Below are 19,328 nucleotides of genomic sequence, written 5' to 3'. Positions count from 1 at the left end.
TCGAATGGGCAGACTGAGCATAGGAACCAAAACCTGGAACAATACTTACGCTGTTTTGTGTGTGACAATCAGGAAGAGTGGTCGACGTTTCTTCCTCTGGCTGAATTCGCGATAAACAATCATTATCAGGAATCGTCTGGGGAATCTCCTTTCTTTTGTGTTTATGGTCAACATCCCCAATTCTGTACCTTGCGCCAAGTGAGCTCTGCGGGCGTCCCTGTGGAGGACCAGTTGGGAGCACAATTGTCATCCGGTTGGAGGAGAGTAAAGCAGCGCTTGCTGAATGTAGGTTCTAGGTATAAACGTGTGGCTGACGGTAGACGTGTGCCTGGTCCGGACCTGTGTGTGGGTGATTGGGTGTGGTTGTCTACAAGGAACATCAAACTCAAAATACCATCGCTTAAGTTGGGGCCCAGGTTCATTGGTCCATTTAGGATCTCCGCAATTATCAACCCTGTGGCATTTCGTTTAGAGTTACCTGCCGTATACAAGATACATAATGTGTTTCACAAGGCGTTACTTAAGAAAGTCGTGGGTGCTGTTGATGTTTCTCCCGTGCCACCACCTCCCGTCTTGGTGGATGTCACGTTGGAGTTTGAGGTGTCCAAGGTGGTTGACTCTCGGATAGTGCGTCGCACTCTACAGTCCTGAGGAGAGGACTTGGGTGCCGGCCTCGGACATACATGCGGACCGACTGATTACAGTGTTTCATCGCCGCCATCCGGACAAGCCGGGTCCTCGACATTGTGAGGTTCCTGGGGTCCCTCGTAGAAGGCGGGGTACTGTCATGTCGGACACTGTTCGCACCAGGGTGTCCGGCAGACAGCGGTAATACCCCATCCTACCACATGGTTCTCAGCGGCGCTGGTTGGTCTTCTGATCCGGCTTGGATTGGGTTAACCAGGTTGTCATTCTGGCTGAGGGCTTAGCCACGCCCTCTGTTTTTAAATTGCCCTGTGTGACTATGGGCGTCGCCGACTATAGCTCTTGCCTTGTGCTAAGTGATACCGGTCTGGAGTGGTGGTCTAAGGAGCATACGGTTGCTGGTGTAGTTTATTCCATTGTTGCCATTTTGCCTCCCTGTGTTGTATTATTTGGTTGCCCTTGCACATTACTGTATTCCCTTGTGTGTACGCGGAGTGGTGAATTTCCGTTATCCCTGTCCATACTTATTTGTGGGGTCTGGTGTTTGGTCTCCTCACTTGGTGGAGGGTGGTGGGTTCAGCTTAGGGCTGGACAGGAGACAAGGACAGGGTGGAGGCCCAGGCAGGCACACCTTTAGTGTAAACCCTGGGTTGAGGGACAGACAGGGTTTCCCCTAGTCTGAGGGACACCGCAGGGGCCCCGGGGTTTCAGCCTAAAGTTGCCTAGGCTTCCCATGACAATGGTACAGCCATATACGGGGCAGTGCCTCGTTCTGCAGAAATTGTGTGACAAATTTTGCTGCCATTTTTACCCATTTTGCCATGTGAAAATGTAAAATCTGGGGCTAAAGCAAATTTTTTGGTAACAATGTAATTATTTTTTCTTCACTGCCTAATGGTATAAAATTCTGTGACACACCCATGGTGTCAATATGATCACTGCACCCTTAGATGAAATCAATGAGAGGTGTAGCTTGTAAAATGGGGTCACTTATGGGGGTTCTGCTGGTTCTGGCACCTCAGGCATCTCTGGCACCTCAGTGGCTCTTCCATTGGGTCATGGCACCCACAAATCATAACAGAAAAATCTGCATTATAATATGGCGTGCTTTCCCTTCTGAGCTTTCCACTGTGCCAAAAAGGTATTTTCCGATTACATGTAGGGTGTTGATGTACTCAGGAGAAATTACACAACAAACTATGAGGTCCATTTTTCACTATTAGCCCTTAGAAAAATTAAAAACTTGGGACTAAAACAACATTTAGGTGGTGAAAATGTAATTCTTTCATCACCGTCCAATGATATAAAATTGTGAAAGGCACATGTGGTGTCAATATGCTCACTGTACCCCTAGATGAATTCATTGAAAAGTGTAGTTTGTAAAATTCACTTACGGAGGGTTTCTACTATTCTGATAGCTCAGGGCTCTGCCAATGTAACAAACCATTCCACAAAATCTGAATTCCAATATAGCTTCTTTTCCCTTCTGAGCTTATCACTGTGCCTCAGAATTAGCTTTTGACTACATATGGAGTATTGGCTTACATTGGCTGCACCCTTAGATGAACTGAAGATGAAGTGTGCATCCCATAATGAGTCACCTCTGGGGAATTTCAACTGCTTTGGCACAACAGGAGTTCTGCAAATGTGACATAGCCAGTTTGCTCTGCAAAGGCTGAATGGTGCTCCTTCCCCTCCAAGCCCTGCTGTTCACTCAAACTGCACAACAATTATTTTACTGTCCAGTTTCTCCATCTACTTTTTGAAAATGCAAAATTTGGGGATATAGCAATATTTTTGTGGAAAGTAGTAAAATGTTCATTTTTTCTTCCACTTTGCATTAATTCCTGTGAATCCCCTAAAGGCTTAATATACTTCCTAAATATGGTTTTGATCGCTTTGAGAGGTAGTTTTTTTTAAAATGGTGTCACTTTTGGTTATTTTCTATCACTTCAAATGGGATGTGGTACCTAAAATATTGGTTTTGCAAATGTTGAAAAATGAGAAATTGCTGATAAACTTTTAACTCTTAAAATAAATAAAGGGAGCACTTAAACAACAGACTATAACTCCAAGTAAATCAGACTTCTGTGAAATCAAACTGTCCACTTAGGAAGCAACACTGATCGACAATCAATTTCACATGCTGTTGTGCAAATGGAATAGGCAACAGATGGAAATTATTGGCAATTATCAAGACACACAATATAAAGGAGTGGTTCTGCAGGTGGGGACCACAGACCACATCTCAGTACCAATGCTTTCTGGCTGATGTTTTGGTTACTTTTGAATGTTGGTTGTGCTTCCACACTCGTCGTAGCATGAGACGGACTCTACAACCCACACAAGTGGCTCCTCCAGGATGGCACATCAATGTGAGCTGTGGCAAGAAGGTTTGCTGTGTCTGTCAGCGTAGTGTCCAGAGGCTGGAGGCGCTACCAGGAGACAGGCCAGTACACCAGGAGACATGGAGGGGGCCGTAGAAGGGCAACAACCCAGCAGCAGGACCGCTACCTTCACCTTTGCCACTGCCAGAGCCCTGCAAAATGACCTCCAGCAGGTCACAAATGTGCAGGTGTCTGCACAAACGGTTAGAAACCGACTCCATTAGGATGGTCTGACTGCCCGACATCCACAGATGGGAGTTGTGCCTACAGCCCAACACTGTGCAGGATGCTTGGCATTGGCATTTGCCACATGACACCAGGATTGGCAAATTCACCACTGGCGCCCTGTGCTCTTCTCAGATGAAAGCAGGTTCACACTGAGCACATGTGACAGACGTGACAGAGTCTGGAGATGCCATGGAGAGGAATCTGCTGCCTGCAACATTCTTCAGCATGACTGGTTTGGCAGTGGGTCAGTAATGGTGTGGGGTGGCATTTCTTTGGAGGGCCGCATAGCCCTCCATGTGCTCGCCAGTGGTAGCCTGACTGCCATTAGGTACTGAGATGATATCTTCAGACCCCTTGTGAGACCATAAGCTGGTGCAGTTGGCCCTGGGTTCCTCCTAATGCAGGACAATGCCAGACCTCATGTGGCTTGAGTGTGTCAGCAGTTCCTGCAAGATGAAGGCATTGAAGCTATGGACTGGTCTGCCCCTTCCCTAGACCTGAATCCAATTGAGCACATCTGAGACATCATGTTTCACTCCATCCACCGTCACGTTGCACCACAGACTGTCCAGGAGTTGGCGGATGCTTTAGTCCAGGTCTGGGAGGAGATCCCTCAGGAGACCATCCGCCACCTCATCAGGAGCAAGCCCAGGCATTGCAGGGAGGTCATACAGGCACATGGAGGCCACACACACTACTGAGCATCTTTTCCTTGTCATGATACAGGAAAGATGTATATCTTTGTACCGTGTTAGCCAGTCGATAGAAAAATATTCAGAATTGAGAGTCCTCAGTGGTTGATACCTTTTAATGGCTAACTGAAAAGATGGTAACACATTGCAAGCTTTCGAGACTACTCAGGTCTCTTCATCAGGCATAGACTAATACAAAATCTGAAGAGTCACATATTTATGCACAATACAGCATAGAAAAAATGCAATAGATGGGACAAGTGACGTGAAGCAGAAATGATTATGGGAGAGGGAGAAACATAAATATTGGACCAGTTCATAGATAAGGATGCCCCACAGGGTCTTAGGAGCAAATTCCTTAATTGATGTAAAAAGACATAAATCCATGCGACACATTCATTCCAGCATCGAGAGTGTCAAAGGTCGTCATAAATTTATACTCACAGACTCTTCTCTCTCTCTGAGATGTGAAGTTACCTTTCAATACCAGTAATTTCATATCCATGGTGATGTGGTCCATCATACAAAAATGTTTTGCCACAGGTAGATCCATTCTTTTTTTCTTATTGTGTGACGATGAGCATTCATCCTTGTTCTAAGCTTTTGCACTGTCTCCCCCACATACAGACCCCCAGTTGGACATTTAGTACAAATAATTAAGTACACCACATTAGATGTAATGCAGCTGAAAGTACCTGGGATCTTGTAGTCCTGATGTGAATTGGGGATCTTTATTGTGTCCGTGGTCATTATAAATGGACAGGTTTTACATTTTTTCTGGTTGCAAGGAAAGGTTCCTGCAGCTATTGGAGAGGACAGGGAGCTTCTGACAGTGATGCTTCTTAGATTTGGGGGCTGTCTAAAGCACAGTAGTGGGGGGTCTGGAAAAATGGATTGTAAACGGGCATCTTCGGGCACCCTCACTGAGCAGGCATCTGGCTGGGTAGAGGGTATTCTTAAACCACTGGTGAAGGATACACCTAGCTACATTCAGCATTTCTCTGCTGTATTGTGCATAAATATGTGACTCTTCAGATTTTGTATTAGTCCATGCCTGATGAAGAGACCTGAGTAGTCTGGAAAGCTTGCAATGTGTTACCATCTTTTGAATTAGCCATTAAAAGGTATCAACCACTGAGGACTCTCAATTCTGAATATTTTTCCTTGTCATGAGGCATTTCCACTGAAGTTGGATCAGCCTTTAATTCGATTTTCCACTTTGATTTTGAGTATCATTCCAAATCCAGACCTCCATGGGATATTCATTTGATTTACATTGATAATTGTTATGTTTTATTGTTCTGAACACATTCCACTATGCAATGAATAAAAATTTGCAACTGGAATGTTTCATTCAGAGATATCTAGGATGTGGTATTTTAGTGTTCCCTTTATTTTTTTGAGCAGTGTGTATATATTTAATAAATGATGCTGATGTTAAATAGATAAGGGGGAAATGTTATTTATTAACTATTTTGTGTGGTATAACTATCTGGTTTAAGGGCACATAGATCCAAAGTTTGTAAATTGGTAAGTTTTCAAATTCGTTTTCAAATTTTTGATTATTTCATAAATAAAAGCAAATCATATGGACCAATATTTACCACTAACACAAAGTACATGACATGAAAAAGCATTCTCAGAATTACTGGGATCCGTTGAAGCGTTCCATTGTGATTGCCTCAAAAAGTGACATTGGTCAGAATTATATTAATTGGCCTGGTCAGGAAGGTGAAAACAGTCTGGGGAGTGAAAGGGACAAATTACAATGCTGCTCATCCGCATGCTATTCTATTAGCACATGTGGGGTAGAAATCCCAGTTTTACCTTTGGAATATTGTTAAAAGAATCCATGCAACATCTCCTCCCTTGTTTCAGTATACCACCCTACCCGCGCCCTCCGTTCTGCTGATGACCTGAGGTTAGTATCCTCAATAGTCAGAACCTCCCACTCCCGTCTCCAAGACTTTACACGTGCCGCGCCAATTCTTTGGAATGCACTTCCCAGGTCAATACGATTAGTCCCCAATCCCCACAATTTTAAGTGTGCCCTGAAAACGCATTTATTCAGACTGGCCTATCGCCTCAACACATTAACCTAACCTATCCCTGTGTGGCACAGCCAAAAGTTTTACCATAACCAGGTTCCCAGCATCATGTTCCCACATGCTTTATGCATCCATTAGCCCTCTGTGTCTGTACTGTTACACACTTAACATTATGGCTGGTCCATACAATCAGGGCAACTGTTACCACCCACCTTTCGTGTCTACCTCTTTCCTCATAGACTGTAAGCTTGCGAGCAGGGCCCTCATTCCTCTTGGTATTTGTTATAATCTACTGTATGTGATTATTGTTATGCTGTAATGTCTATTGTCTGTACAAATCCCCTCTGAAATGTAAAGTGCTGCGGAATATGTCGGCGCTATAAAAATAAAATTTATTATTATTATTATTATGCAGTTTATGGCAAATCTGACAAGTGTGACTATCACTTTATGCATAGGCGCTGTTATAGATTTTGCATTGTGGCCCGGCAGCTTTAAATGGCATTTCTGTGTATTATTGTTTTAACCCGGCAGTGCCCTATTGATTCCCCACATAGACCTCACTAACATGATATCCTATTGGTGCTAAGAGTCTCTAATAAAGAGAGACTCCGATTATTCCTTTGTCGTGGACATCGCAAGATGAATGATAGTAATGGAAAGAGAGGTGACTGAGGCAAAAAAAAAAAATCTATTTCTGTCCAGTAATATAATACACAGCTCACAATCATATGACCTCTGTAGGGCACGCTGACCATCAGGAAGGGGCTGCACTGATTAATGGGGTCTACGCTTAGTATTTCACACTAAGATACAAAACTTGAATTTAGCACGTAGTAGGTGTGGGCTATTTGCAGGGAAAGTCGGACTGAGCACTGTAACAGCTGTTAGACTATGTTTGTACTTGGACAGAATTATTGTATCATATATAAAGTAGATGCCTTTAATAAATTATAATTTGAAAAATATAAAATTATGCTCTAATTTTATTTTTAAACCAAAGTTTTTTTTTATTGGAAAAGTGCTCCACATGTATTACCTTGCAAACTCATAGATTTAAAATGTTTTTTAGTCTTCACTAGGAGGAGCTGATGAACTCAATAGAATTATAAGAGGTTTTTATTTATTTATTTTTATTTATTTTACTAATTTATATAGCACCATTAATTCCACAGCGCTTTACAGACATTATTGGCACTGTCCCCAATGGGGCTCACAATCTAGAATACCTATCTCGTATGTCTTTGGAATGTGGAAGGAAACCGAAGAACCCGCGGGAAACCCACGCAAACACGGGGAGAACATTCAAACTCCTTGCAGATATGATCCACTACTTTTACACTGATAACCTATCCTTAGGGTAGGTCATCAGTGTCTGATTGGCCAGGGACCGACACCCGGCACTAGTGATAAGCGAGTATACTCGTTGCTCGGGTGTCCTCCGAGTATTTTGGCATGCTTGGAGTTTTAGTTTTCGTCATCTTAGCTGCATGATTTGCGACTGCTAGACAGCTTGAATACATGTGTGGAATGCCTGTTTGTTAGGGAATTCACACATGTATTCAGCCTGTCTACAAGTCGCAAATCATGCAGCAGAGACGAAGAAAACTAAATCTCCGAGCACGCCAAATTACTCAGAGGACACCCGAGCATGCTGGGGAAAACCCAAGCAGCGATGCTACTTGCCCATCACTACTCGGCACCACTGCTTATCAGCTGTTATCGGTGGCGGCGGTGGCCACCAGCCGAAAGTACTCACTTGCCAAACTGCTCTGTCTGCTTGTAGTGGCTACTGCAGGATACTCCACATCCGCCTCCTATTGATTTGGATACGAGGAGGATGTGCAGTACCAAGCCCCGGCCACTATAAGTAGATGGAGCAGCTCAGCAAGTGGGTATTTCCGGCCAGCCGCCGCCGTAAATTGCTACGTTATTGGAGCGTGATCACATAAACATTATAAATCAACAAGGGTGGTAAACAGCAGCATCCTAAATAACTATATAGTCATTAGGATCTAGTAGTTCAATCTCATTCAAAACCTGCTTTCATCAATCATGGACATTAATAGGATCAGTCGCTCATAAATGCATACAACGGGGATGTGGAAGCCACAAATACGACCAAAGATCCATAAGATAAAGCAAAAAAATTCTCTTTTATTAAATAATTTGGACAGAAAACGGGTTCATGGAGAACAAGTACAAAAACAAGCAAAGAAAGTGCAACAGTACAGAGATGACGTTTTGACTGAAGGACAGCCACAATTAATGTATATCTATCTTACTTACTCAAGTGTATACTCTAATATCCACCATCACAATTCCATTATGTATATGAGGCAAAAAAAAACTAAAATGAGTAGCACTACCAATAAGTGGTGGGCAGCCAATGTGATGCGACCATCAAGAGAACAATGCTGCTGCCTACAATTAGATCAGTAGAAATCCAGCATCCAAGCCTAGGTCCAAATAATAATTACCCAGGTCCAATGACATCACTTGCCCACCACAAAACGGCATGCACCTAGTCTAATGTAGGGTAGCTGTCAATTGACCACAAAATCTAAATAGTTTGGACATCCCCAAATTCATATTACCTCAAATGCGGTGGCAATCTGTGTGGCGATCCAGGTCAGCGCGTCACCCCAACGAGCGTTTCGGAGGCGGGGCTGCTTCGTCATTAAAAGTTTTGTTACCAATAGTCAACAGGGTTGCATAAAATGTGTTGAGAAAGAAAGATGCATATTAACTGGAAAAAATTGTAGGAGAATCAAACATTAAGCGACCAGGAAGCCTTTATACTCCAGTAGTATCTTATTCCAGAAATGCAACTTCCCTGGAGGGACCAGAAGTGCAAGGTGTTCAGTGCTCAGAAACATGGCCGGGGTAAGGGAGGCTGAAAAACAACCACCACTGAGCAAGGCACGGAAGTGGAAACATCAAGACTAGGCCAAGAAATGGCTAAAGACAGATTTTTCAAGTTTTATGGGCTGATGAGAAGGAAGTGACTCTTGATGGACCAGATGGATGGGCCGTGGCTGGATCAGTAATGGACACAGACCTCCACTTCCACTCAGATGCCAGCAAGGCGGAGGTGGGTATTGCTATAGCCTGTGTGGCTCCCCCGTGCATTCTATGTAAAAATGTGTTATACACTACTATGTACTACTGGTGGTCATGTGTATGCTGTATATGCCATGTAATCTCATTGCTCTGCCTTACGTTAATGTGTTATATTTACATTGTTCTATGGTGTGAGTTACCTTTAATTGCTTTTGTCTCCATAATGACAATTGCTGCCTGTAGTTATGTTAGGGACAGTTAATGGTTAACTTTGTGGGCTGGGTCAGCAGCCTTGAGGGAGCAGAAAGCTCCTGCTTCCTGTCAGAATGCCGGGCACGTTTGCTCTGGGCAGACATGTAGCTGCAGGGAGGGCACTGCCAGACTCCCAGGAGGGAAAGGATCTGCTGCCCCAGGACAAAGGACATAACTGAGCATTGCCAGGCTCTCAGGAGGGAGGAAATGTGCTGTTCCGGACTAAGCACTAAAGGACCACAACATGGGCCCTAGGACTTCGGATGGGGCCCAGCTGAAGTGACTATAAACATCCAAATTCCAGGGAGTGGACTGATTGCTTGATCTTGGCTACCATGGCCGTTGTGGGTACGGCCATGGATAGTGTCAGGGAAAGATCAGGAAGCCAATGTTGTATCTTCTCTTCTACTACCTTTTCCTACTTCGTTATTATTGCAAAAACATAAAATAATGTTATCCCTGTTGGATCACAGTGGTGACCCTGGATTTTAATTGTCGAACTACAGTGACTGGAAAGAAAAGGTAACTCGTGAGAAGGAGCTGTGTCAGTCCTGTCTCTTTATGTGCAAAGGGCCGGAGGTGCTCGCTGACCATTTGCTCAGTGGACTCTGTCCGTGGACTGTGCCTTTAAGTAACTCGGCCATAACTACCCCCTCCCGGTCGCACTTGTTATGTGTACTTGAGGAATATCAAAATTTCTGGCCATTATATGACTTATATCCTGCATGTATACCGGTGTTCTCCTTTGTAGCTATTCTTTCTAATTTTGAGTTGTCTACAAGCCTGTGGATGGTCACCAACTTCTATAGCGTCTAACATACACAGCGCACACAGACATGAGAGATTTATGCTCTTCTTTCTTTGTAGCTCACAGACAGAAGTAGCAGCAGCAGGCTAGAGGACAATATAAATCAGCTGAAAGATATTATACAGCATCACTGAGCTTTGTAGATGTGAATCCAGCACTGAATTTAGATAAAACATTTGCTAAATGTAGGATTAGGATCTGTCTGTGTCTCAGGCTGTGTCTATGTGCTCTGTCACTGTACTAAGTCACTTTCTCACCACCCCAGTTTAGCTAATCACTGCACTAAATAATTTATAACGTTGAAGGTAGACTTAAGTCCAACCTATAGCCTAACATGTTGATCCAGAGGAAGGCAAAAACCCCATGGGGCAGACAACATTAGCTCCATATTAGTGTAAAAAAATTTCCCGACTTCACATACAGCAATCATACTAATTCCCTGGATCAACGCCCCATAACAGAATCTAGTGCACATCCCCTGTAATATTATATTTTTCAAGAACGGCGTCCAGGGACTCCATGAATTTTAGTAGTGAATGAATCATTACAACATCATGTGGCAGGGAGTCCCATAATCTCACTGGTCTTACAATAAAGAATCTGCATCTGTGATTATGATGACACCTTCTTTCCTCTAGACCAGTGTTTGCCAAACTCCAGTGCTCATGGCCCCCAACAGAACATGTTTTCATGATTTCTTTGGTACTGCCGTGATGGAATTATTATCAAGGCATCAGAAACTACTACAAGTTCTCACTTGTGCAATACTAAGGAAATCCTGAAAACATGATGTGTTGGGGCTGTGAGGACTGGAGTTTTGGAAACGCTGCTGTAGACGTGGAGGATGCCCCCTTGTCACCGTTGCAGTTGTTAGGCTGGGTTCACATTACGTTTAGGCAGTCCGTTAGATGGACTGCGTTACACCACGGCATAGCGCAGTCCGTTAACGCTGCCATAGAGCCCCATTGTTAGGCGCATTGCGCCGCATGCCGTAAAGTGGCATGCGTTCGCGATGTGCCATCATTCAGTGACGGAGCCTCGGACACGGGCTGCAGCGTCTGAGGCTCCGTCACCACTAGCGCAGATGAATCATCTGCGCTAGCTATACTGTTTAACCAGCCCGTCAACGCTATGCATTGAACGGGCTGGTTAAACGCAATGTGAACCTGGCTTTAAAAAGATCTCCTAAATTTCCATCGCAGCGCTCCTACACTGAGGCAGAATCCATCCACATGCAGGTCCTGTCCTGTGGGCTTTAGATTAATACAGGCTATATAGTATATGTTAGGAATTCTGACTAGGCATTACGTACAAAGAGGTCGGGAACAGAAACTGAGCGCAGAGGGCCCCAGAACAAAAATTGTGTATGTGTCCCCGAATTTAAGTAACACGTCATACAATAAAAACAAATTGTATCATATTAGAACACAGCATACTCATCTGAAAATCATAGTGTACAAGTCACACAAGCCCTGAGAGTACAGCACACACATGTCACGCAAACAACACTATGCACACAAGTACCATGCACATGTGAGACACACGTCACACATGCACCATATACACATGGCACACAAGCACACAAGTCACACATGACACATACGTCACACAAGCACCTTGCACACATGACACACGTCGCACATGACATAAACGCCACACAAGCGCTATGCACACAAGTACAGCAAATGGGTCGCCCTCCCAGGGCTGTGGGGTACTCGGTACCGGGCCAGTGTCAGTGGGATGTGTCACAGCAGCAGTGACCCGGTCCATGGCCCTGGGCGCCCAAGTAATGGGGAAATGTAATGGTGTAATGGAATAGTTTGTGACACCACCTGTGGTGTTCGGCAAGGGAGGTGTTAAGCCGACGCTGCAGACAGCTCCGCTGGGACTGATGGTGTGGTGCAGCAGTGATGGTATAGCCCTCCACAGGCAGGGCTAATGTCCCAGGGCAGTGTAGAGATGGTTGGCACGGTGATGTAGCAGTGCCGTAAGGGTACGAAGCAGATAAGACACAGCAGGGTGCAATTTCTGTACCCTTTACTTGATAACTGCAGTCCAGGGTCCTGATTACAGATGGTATTGGAGCAGGCTAGCCTGGAAGCAAATCAGGGATTCTCTCTCACAGACGGGCTGTGCAGTCTCCTTCCTAGCGCCTTGTGGTGTGAAGCACTCCAGTACTTAGTTACTCTGAAGTTCCTCCTGTCAGATGTTCCCAAGAACCTCACTTGCACGGCAGACAGCTGTAGCCTCTCTCGGGGACTCCTCTCTAGTCCTGGCTCTCTATCCAAGCTGCTGTTGTGCCTCAAGTCTTAGATGGGAGTAGGGCATTTACAGCCTCCTACTCCTCTGGTATCTGCTGTAGGACCTTTAGTATCTGTACAGCCGTGGAGACCAGGCTCCAGTTCGTGCGCTCTCAGCTGAGGGAGCTCTCCTTCCTAGCTCAACCTCCAGCTTCTTTCCACACGTCTGCACACTTCACCCTCCACAGACTATCTGACCACTCCTTCCACTTGGCCCTCAGAGGGCACCCCTCCCCTCAATCCTGGTTCAGAGTTCCCCCTGCTGGCCTGGAGTGGAACTGTGTTGCATGTATGGATTGACTGCGAGAGAGACCCATCATTGCCTCCAAGCCTGGCATTACCCTCCCCTGGAGGAAGGCAAAGCCACTGTGGCGACTATACTCCTGGGGGCGCCACATTCCCCCCAAGTGCAAGTCAGCACTCCTGGGCTGAACAAAAGAAAACATGAACATGTAAACAATTGAACAATAATAATTTGTACAAGATTTAAAAATGAAAAATGTACAAAAACCAAGAGCTCAAAAATGGTCCTATGATGATAAGTCCAGCATCAATGTCCATGGTCAATTCCTGGGCAAATGGTGAAAGTTTTTGACCACACACAAGTCCTGTGGTTCAATGTCCATAAAACAAATTCCAAAGGAAACTCAATTACATTACTTTATATACGGTATCTAACTGGTAGTATGCCTTGTGTGGTGCGAGTAGACCTGCGTAAGACTGGTGCAGTGGGTAATGTACTGGATACACTACTGGGGGTTCTATGTAACACAGGGATACTAGACTGACTGTGACCTCTTAGACTCACCAAGGGTACAACAGGCTCACCACTGGCAGGGCGAGGGTTCTCTGGCTCCACTGCTTCCTGTGCTACCAATTGGGGAAACAGCAACACTGGCACCACTATAGCATCGTTCACTCTAGTCCAATTCGCAGGGAATTCTCCAAGCACTGTGCTGACCTTCTCTTCTTCCACCATGGGTTGGATGTTATCTGGTTCTTCTTTCCTTTCCTTCAACTGGTCAGGACACAACTTCAAGAGATCTCTCGATACCGCTGCTGAGGTCTCTCCTCCATCTTTACTCACAAGGCATACCTTCGTATTATCAAAGTTCGAGGGCAGAATGGTATTAGGTTCAGCTTCCCATTGATCATCCAACTTGTGCAATCTTCTCTTCCTTTTCAAGACTTGCTCCCCTGGCGACAAAGGAACGGCAGGTGCATTTTGATTGTAAAGCTTCTCCTGCTTTTGCCTTGCCTGAGCCAGACTCCTTTCCACGCATTCTTGAACTCTCCAGTACTGTTGCTGCCTCTCCATGTCCCAATCAGCATCTGGTGACGCTACTTCAGGTGTCAGGACTCCCATGTCTAAGTCAATAGGCAGCTTACCAGGTCTGGCTTTCATTAAATAGGCTGGGGTACAGTTGGTGGAGTTCACTGGGATATGGTTGTAGAGGTCCACCAGATCGGGCAACTTCTCTGGCCACAGATTCCTCTCCTCCAAGGGCAAAGTCTTCAGGAGGTCAATCACTACCTGGTTCATCTTCTCGCACATGCCATTGGTCTCTGGGTGATACGGCGTTTTCCGCATCTTCTTACAACCATACAGGTTACAGAATTCTTGGAACACTTCTGCCTCGAAAGCTGGACCTTGATCTGTAAGCACTTTCTCCGGGTACCCTTGTGGTCTACAGAAGTGCTGTTGGAATGCTCTGGCTCCTGTCTTGGCAGTTTGATCTTTGACAGGCACAACTACCAGGAATCTTGAGTAGTGGTCCACAATGGTAAGTGCATAGATGTAGCCTGACCGGCTTGGAACTAGCTTCACATGGTCCAGGGCTACCAACTCAAGGGGCTGCTTGGTGATGATTGGCTGTAGGGGAGCTCTCTGGCTGTCCCGATCCTTTCTGCGCAGGTTACATTGTCCACACTCCCGGCACCACCTCTCAATGGCTTTCCTCATACCAGCCCAGTAGAACCTCTCTCGGAGCAATACTTCCAACTTCTTCCATCCGAAGTGTCCAGCTCCATTGTGGTATGCTTCCAGGACCATTGATGCCTCTCTTTTTGGGACTATCACCTGCCAGACCAGCTCATGAGTGCGGGCATTGATACTCCTCCGACACAGCTTCCCTTCATAAATGAACAGCCGGCCTCTCTCCTTCCACAACTGCTGAGTTTCTTCAGGAGCATCCGACTCTGGATGTGAGTCAGCTCGTGTCAGCAGCTCCTTCACCAGGCGGACTGCAGGGTCATTATTTTGCGTTTCTGCCCAATCATGATGGGGCAATGGGTTCAGGGTGACCTCCTTCAAGCCAGACCGTCTGTTTCTCACTCCTTGAGCACGCTGGGCTGCAAGTGGCTGGTGGAAGGGAGGTAGCTCTATCTCTTCAAGAGCCTCAGGGTCTTCTCCAGCATCTGGTAGGTTAGGCATCCTGGACAGCACATCAGAATTGGCATTCTTGTGCCCTGCCCGGTACTTGAAGGTAAACTCATAGTTCGATAGCCGAGCCATCCATCGCTGTTCCAGTGCACCTAGTTTTGCAGTGTCCAAATGCGTCAATGGATTGTTGTCCGTGAAGATAGTGAACTTGGCAGAGGCTAGGTAATGTTTGAACCTTTCGGTGACAGCCTAGACTATGGCAAGGAACACCAGCTTGAAAGAACTGTAATTATCAGGGTTCCTTTCAGTGTACCTGCGACAGTAGTGCTCCTAGTCCCACGTTGCTGGCATCTGTGTACAGCACAAAGGGTTTGTCATAATCTGGGTAGGCCAGAACTTCGTCTCCTGTGAGAGCCATCTTCAACCGGGTGAAGGATCTCTCCAACTCTTCAGTCCATTCAAAGGTGGAATTTTTCTGTTTGGTCTTCTTGGACTGCCCCACCAGAAGGTTTTGCATAGGGGTGGCTATTTCAGTAAAGCCCTTGATGAATCTTCGGTAGTAGCCCACCAGTCCAAGGAATTGGCACACTTCATGGAGGTTGCTGGGCTTCGGCCAGTCCCGGATGACTGTGACCTTGTCAGGATCTGGTGCCACACCTTCTGCACTGACCACATGACCGAGGTACTGCACCTTGGGCTTCAGGAGGTGACACTTGGAGGGCTTCACCTTCAGGCCAAAATTGGACAAAGCTTCAAACACCTCAGCCAGGTGCTCCAGATGATCTTCATAGGTTTTAGAGAAAACAATGACATCATCCAGGTACAAAAGGATCGTCTCAAAGTTCATGTGTCCCAGGCAGCACTCCATCAGCCGTTGAAATGTTCCTGGAGCAGTGCAGAGCCCAAAAGGCATATAATTGAACTCACAGAGACCCATTGGAGTGGTAAATGCTGTTTTCTCCTTATCTGCCTCTGCCACGGGAACCTGCCAATACCCACTAGTGAGATCCAAGGTGGAAAAGTAATTAGCAGTTTTAAGTGCAGCTAAGGACTCCTCAATTCTAGGTAATGTGTAGGCATCTTTATGTGTAATGCTGTTAATTTTCCTGTAATCAACACACATTCTCATGGTACCATCCTTTTTCTTTACAAACACTATTGGAGCTGCCCAGGGGCTACAACTGTCTCTGATAACCCCAGCCTCCTTCATCTCTCTCAACATGCTCTTAGCACACTGGTACTGTGTTGGGGGTTTAGGTCTGTACCTCTCCTTTATGGGTGGATGGTCTCCCGTGGGGATATGATGTTGAACCCCTTTTGCTTGCCCAAAATCAAGTGGGTGTTTGCCGAATACCCGCTCATACTCTTGTGTCACTCTGTAAACCCCATTTTTCTGGTATGATGGTGTAGAGTCAGTTCCCACCTGCAGTTGCTGACACCACTCATCTGGCTGCTTCACAGAGCCATTGTCCTCCACCTGATCGGATGAGACCAAGGGTTCTGCTGCCTGCAAAGAGTTGTTATTAACGGTGAGCAGCTTAGCAACTGTGGCGTACCGAGGTATTGTGGCTTCCTCTTCCCCACAATTCAAAAGGCGTACAGGTACTCTCCCCTTTCGTACGTCAACCACCCCTCTGGCTGTCAGGACAGTGGGCCTGCTCTCGGAGTATACGGCTCTACCAATGCCTGGTAATCTCTCCCTCCAAGACCTATAGCTGCCCGACACCAAACCAACATTACACATCTGGGGGGTATTACAATGGGGAAGGCATCACTCACTCTGACGCTGCCAATCTCTCCGCCAGAGAGCTCTACCTGTTGCCTTTGCATCAGGGCTCGGATCTCCTTCTGCAGGACTCGTTGTTCTCCGGAACCAGCAGTCTCAGCCACCTGTTGCAACAAGACAATAACCTCGGACAGACAGTTTTCAATGACATTTGTACCAAGAGTCATCATGGGATTACATTCACATCGGTCAATATCAACAACTATTAAACCTTGAGACTTTAGCTCTACCCTCCCCACTTTGACGGTAATTTCTTTACATCCTATCTGCGGTAAAGACTGACCATTACTAGCAACTACTGTCAGTTCATCAGTTGGGCCACGGGTAAGCTTTGAATCAGCCCAATATCTCTTGTACAGAATGTACGGCATCGTGGTCACCTGGGAGCCAGTGTCCAGCAAAGCATTCATGGGGATGCCGTCAATCACCACAGGAAGGATTGGTCTCCCTCCCACATACTTGGCTCTCCAGTTCTTTTGGCCTGGGGATCCTACTCCTGGAGGTTGGCCCTCTGCCCAAGGGGTTGCTCATTTAAAGGACAATATCTTGCAAGGTGACCTGCCTGGTGACAGCGACGACAGATGGGACGTCCATCCTGGTCATAGCGATCATTGTTCCTTCCTCGAAGTGGCGGGGCTCTCCTCCTCCGGAGCCACGGGACATCCTCTGGACTGGAAGCAAGCTGGACCTTGTCTTTGGAGGGCACCTGCAGGGACTGCACGGTTTTTGTGAGTACAGCCTTTCCTTTGATCAACTCCTGGACCTGAAGACGCAGCTCCTCAGTGGGATCTTTATCCAGAGTTTGGGCATCAGCCTCCACAGGGATGGAAGGGAAAGATGGGGCTTCCTGATGGTAGGTGATCGCTAGGCGCCTAGGGGGCGCTGGACGGCTGTCATTGGATTCCTGCAGTACCCGAATAGCCCTGTCCTTAAATTCAGCAAAGTCCAGATCAGGGTTTTGCAAGGTTATGATACGCCACTGTCCTCTGTGGGTACTAGACAGGAGTCCTTCAATGAACTGCTCCTTCAACAGTTTATCTTCTTCCTTTACGCTGTCAGGATCAACTTGCTTGACTGCTCGCAGTGCCTCCTGCAGGTTGAGAGCATAGTCCCTGATACTGTCCTGCGCCTTCTGTTTACAGCCAAAGAACCTCATCTTGATTTCAGCTGCAGTGCGAGTGTCAAAGGTGCTCTTCAGTTTGGCCAGGACCTGTCATGTCGGACGCTGTTCACACCACAGCATCCGGCAGGCAGAGGTAGTTCCACCTCCAGCCACTATAGCCTCAGTGGCGCCGGTTTGATCTTCAGGCTCTCGGGGGTTAATCCTGCTGGAGACCAGGTTGGAAGGTTATTCATGCCCACGGTCTTTAAATAGTCATACTGGCATATGGGCGTCGCCGATTATAGCTTGTGTTTCATACCAAGTGGTTCCGGTCTGGAGTGGAGGTGTTCAAGAGAGAGAGATTCATATCTGGTGTCGTATGATCCGTCGTTATCCATTCTCCTTCCCATATTTGTGTTTAGTTGTGCCCTGTTCACATTACTGTTTATTCCTGTGTGTGTGCGGCGCAGTGCAGTTTCAGTTCTCCCTGTCTGTCATTATTTGTGTGGGAGCTTTGGTGGTGTGACTCCTCACTGGGTGGAGGGTGGAGGGTTAAGTGCAGGGCTGAGCAGGAGATAAGGAAAGGTCGGAGGCTCAGGCATTTGCACCTTCAGCAAAAACCCTGGGTTGAGGGTCAGACAGGGTTTCCCCTAGTAAAAGGGACACCACAGGGGCCCCGGGTATTTCAGCCTTAGTTGAACTAAGCCCTCGTGACATTATAATCGGCCCACATTTTTTCAGGAGTCCATGGATCCATTAGATTCCATAACCCGCCAGTTGGCGGCGCTGTCCATACAGGTCTCCGAGTTGAAAGGGGCAGTTCAGCAGCAGGGCCTGGTAGTAGCAAAGGTGCAAACGGCATCTGCAGGTATCGGTGCAGAGCCGAAGTTTCCGCTGCCAGAACGATTTTCAGGCGATCGCAGCAAATTTGTCGTATTTCGGGAGGCCTGCAAATTATACTTCCGCATGCGGCCAATATCCTCAGGTAATGAGGCCCAGCGAGTAGGGCTGGTGTTGTCATTACTGAGTGGTGACCCCCAAGCATGGGCATTTTCCTTACCAGCTGACTCTGCTACATTTCATTCGGTCGATAATGTTTTTTCTGACCTCGGGCTCATTTACGATGACCCTGACCGACTGGCTCTAGCGGAATCTAAAATCCGCGCCCTCCGCCAGGGGGAGCGCTTGGCAGAAGACTATTGTTCGGAATTTCGCCGCTGGGCTGTAGACACACAGTGGAATGACCCAGCACTGCGGAGCCAGTTTATTCATGGGGTATCAGGGAGGGTGAAACAAGCCCTCCTGATGTATGAGACTCCGGCATCATTGGAGTCTGCCATGAGTTTGGTGATACGTATTGATCGCCATTTTCGTCAGGGGGCACAGGAGACGCTACCTCTGGGGGAAAACAGAGGTGCAGGTGTGGTTGAAGTAGATGAGTCCCCTGAACCTATGCAGATTGCTGGCGTGGCACAGGTTCAGCCTCGCGCTCCGGGATTCCGGAAGCCCGGAGCATGTTTCTACTGTGGTAAAGGAGGTCATTATGTTAACGTTTGCCCGGTACTACCTAAGAGGGTCACACCGGCGGAAAACTGTTAAGCTCAGAGGGTATGGAGGAGACCCAACTGAGCGTA

This window comes from Dendrobates tinctorius, unplaced genomic scaffold (genome assembly GCF_039654945.1).
Source record: "Dendrobates tinctorius isolate UK_male_01 unplaced genomic scaffold, ASM3965494v1 ptg000084l, whole genome shotgun sequence".
Lineage (NCBI taxonomy): Eukaryota > Metazoa > Chordata > Amphibia > Anura > Dendrobatidae > Dendrobates > Dendrobates tinctorius.
The sequence above is the reverse complement of the archived record's forward strand: the minus strand, read 5'-3'. Positions refer to the sequence as shown.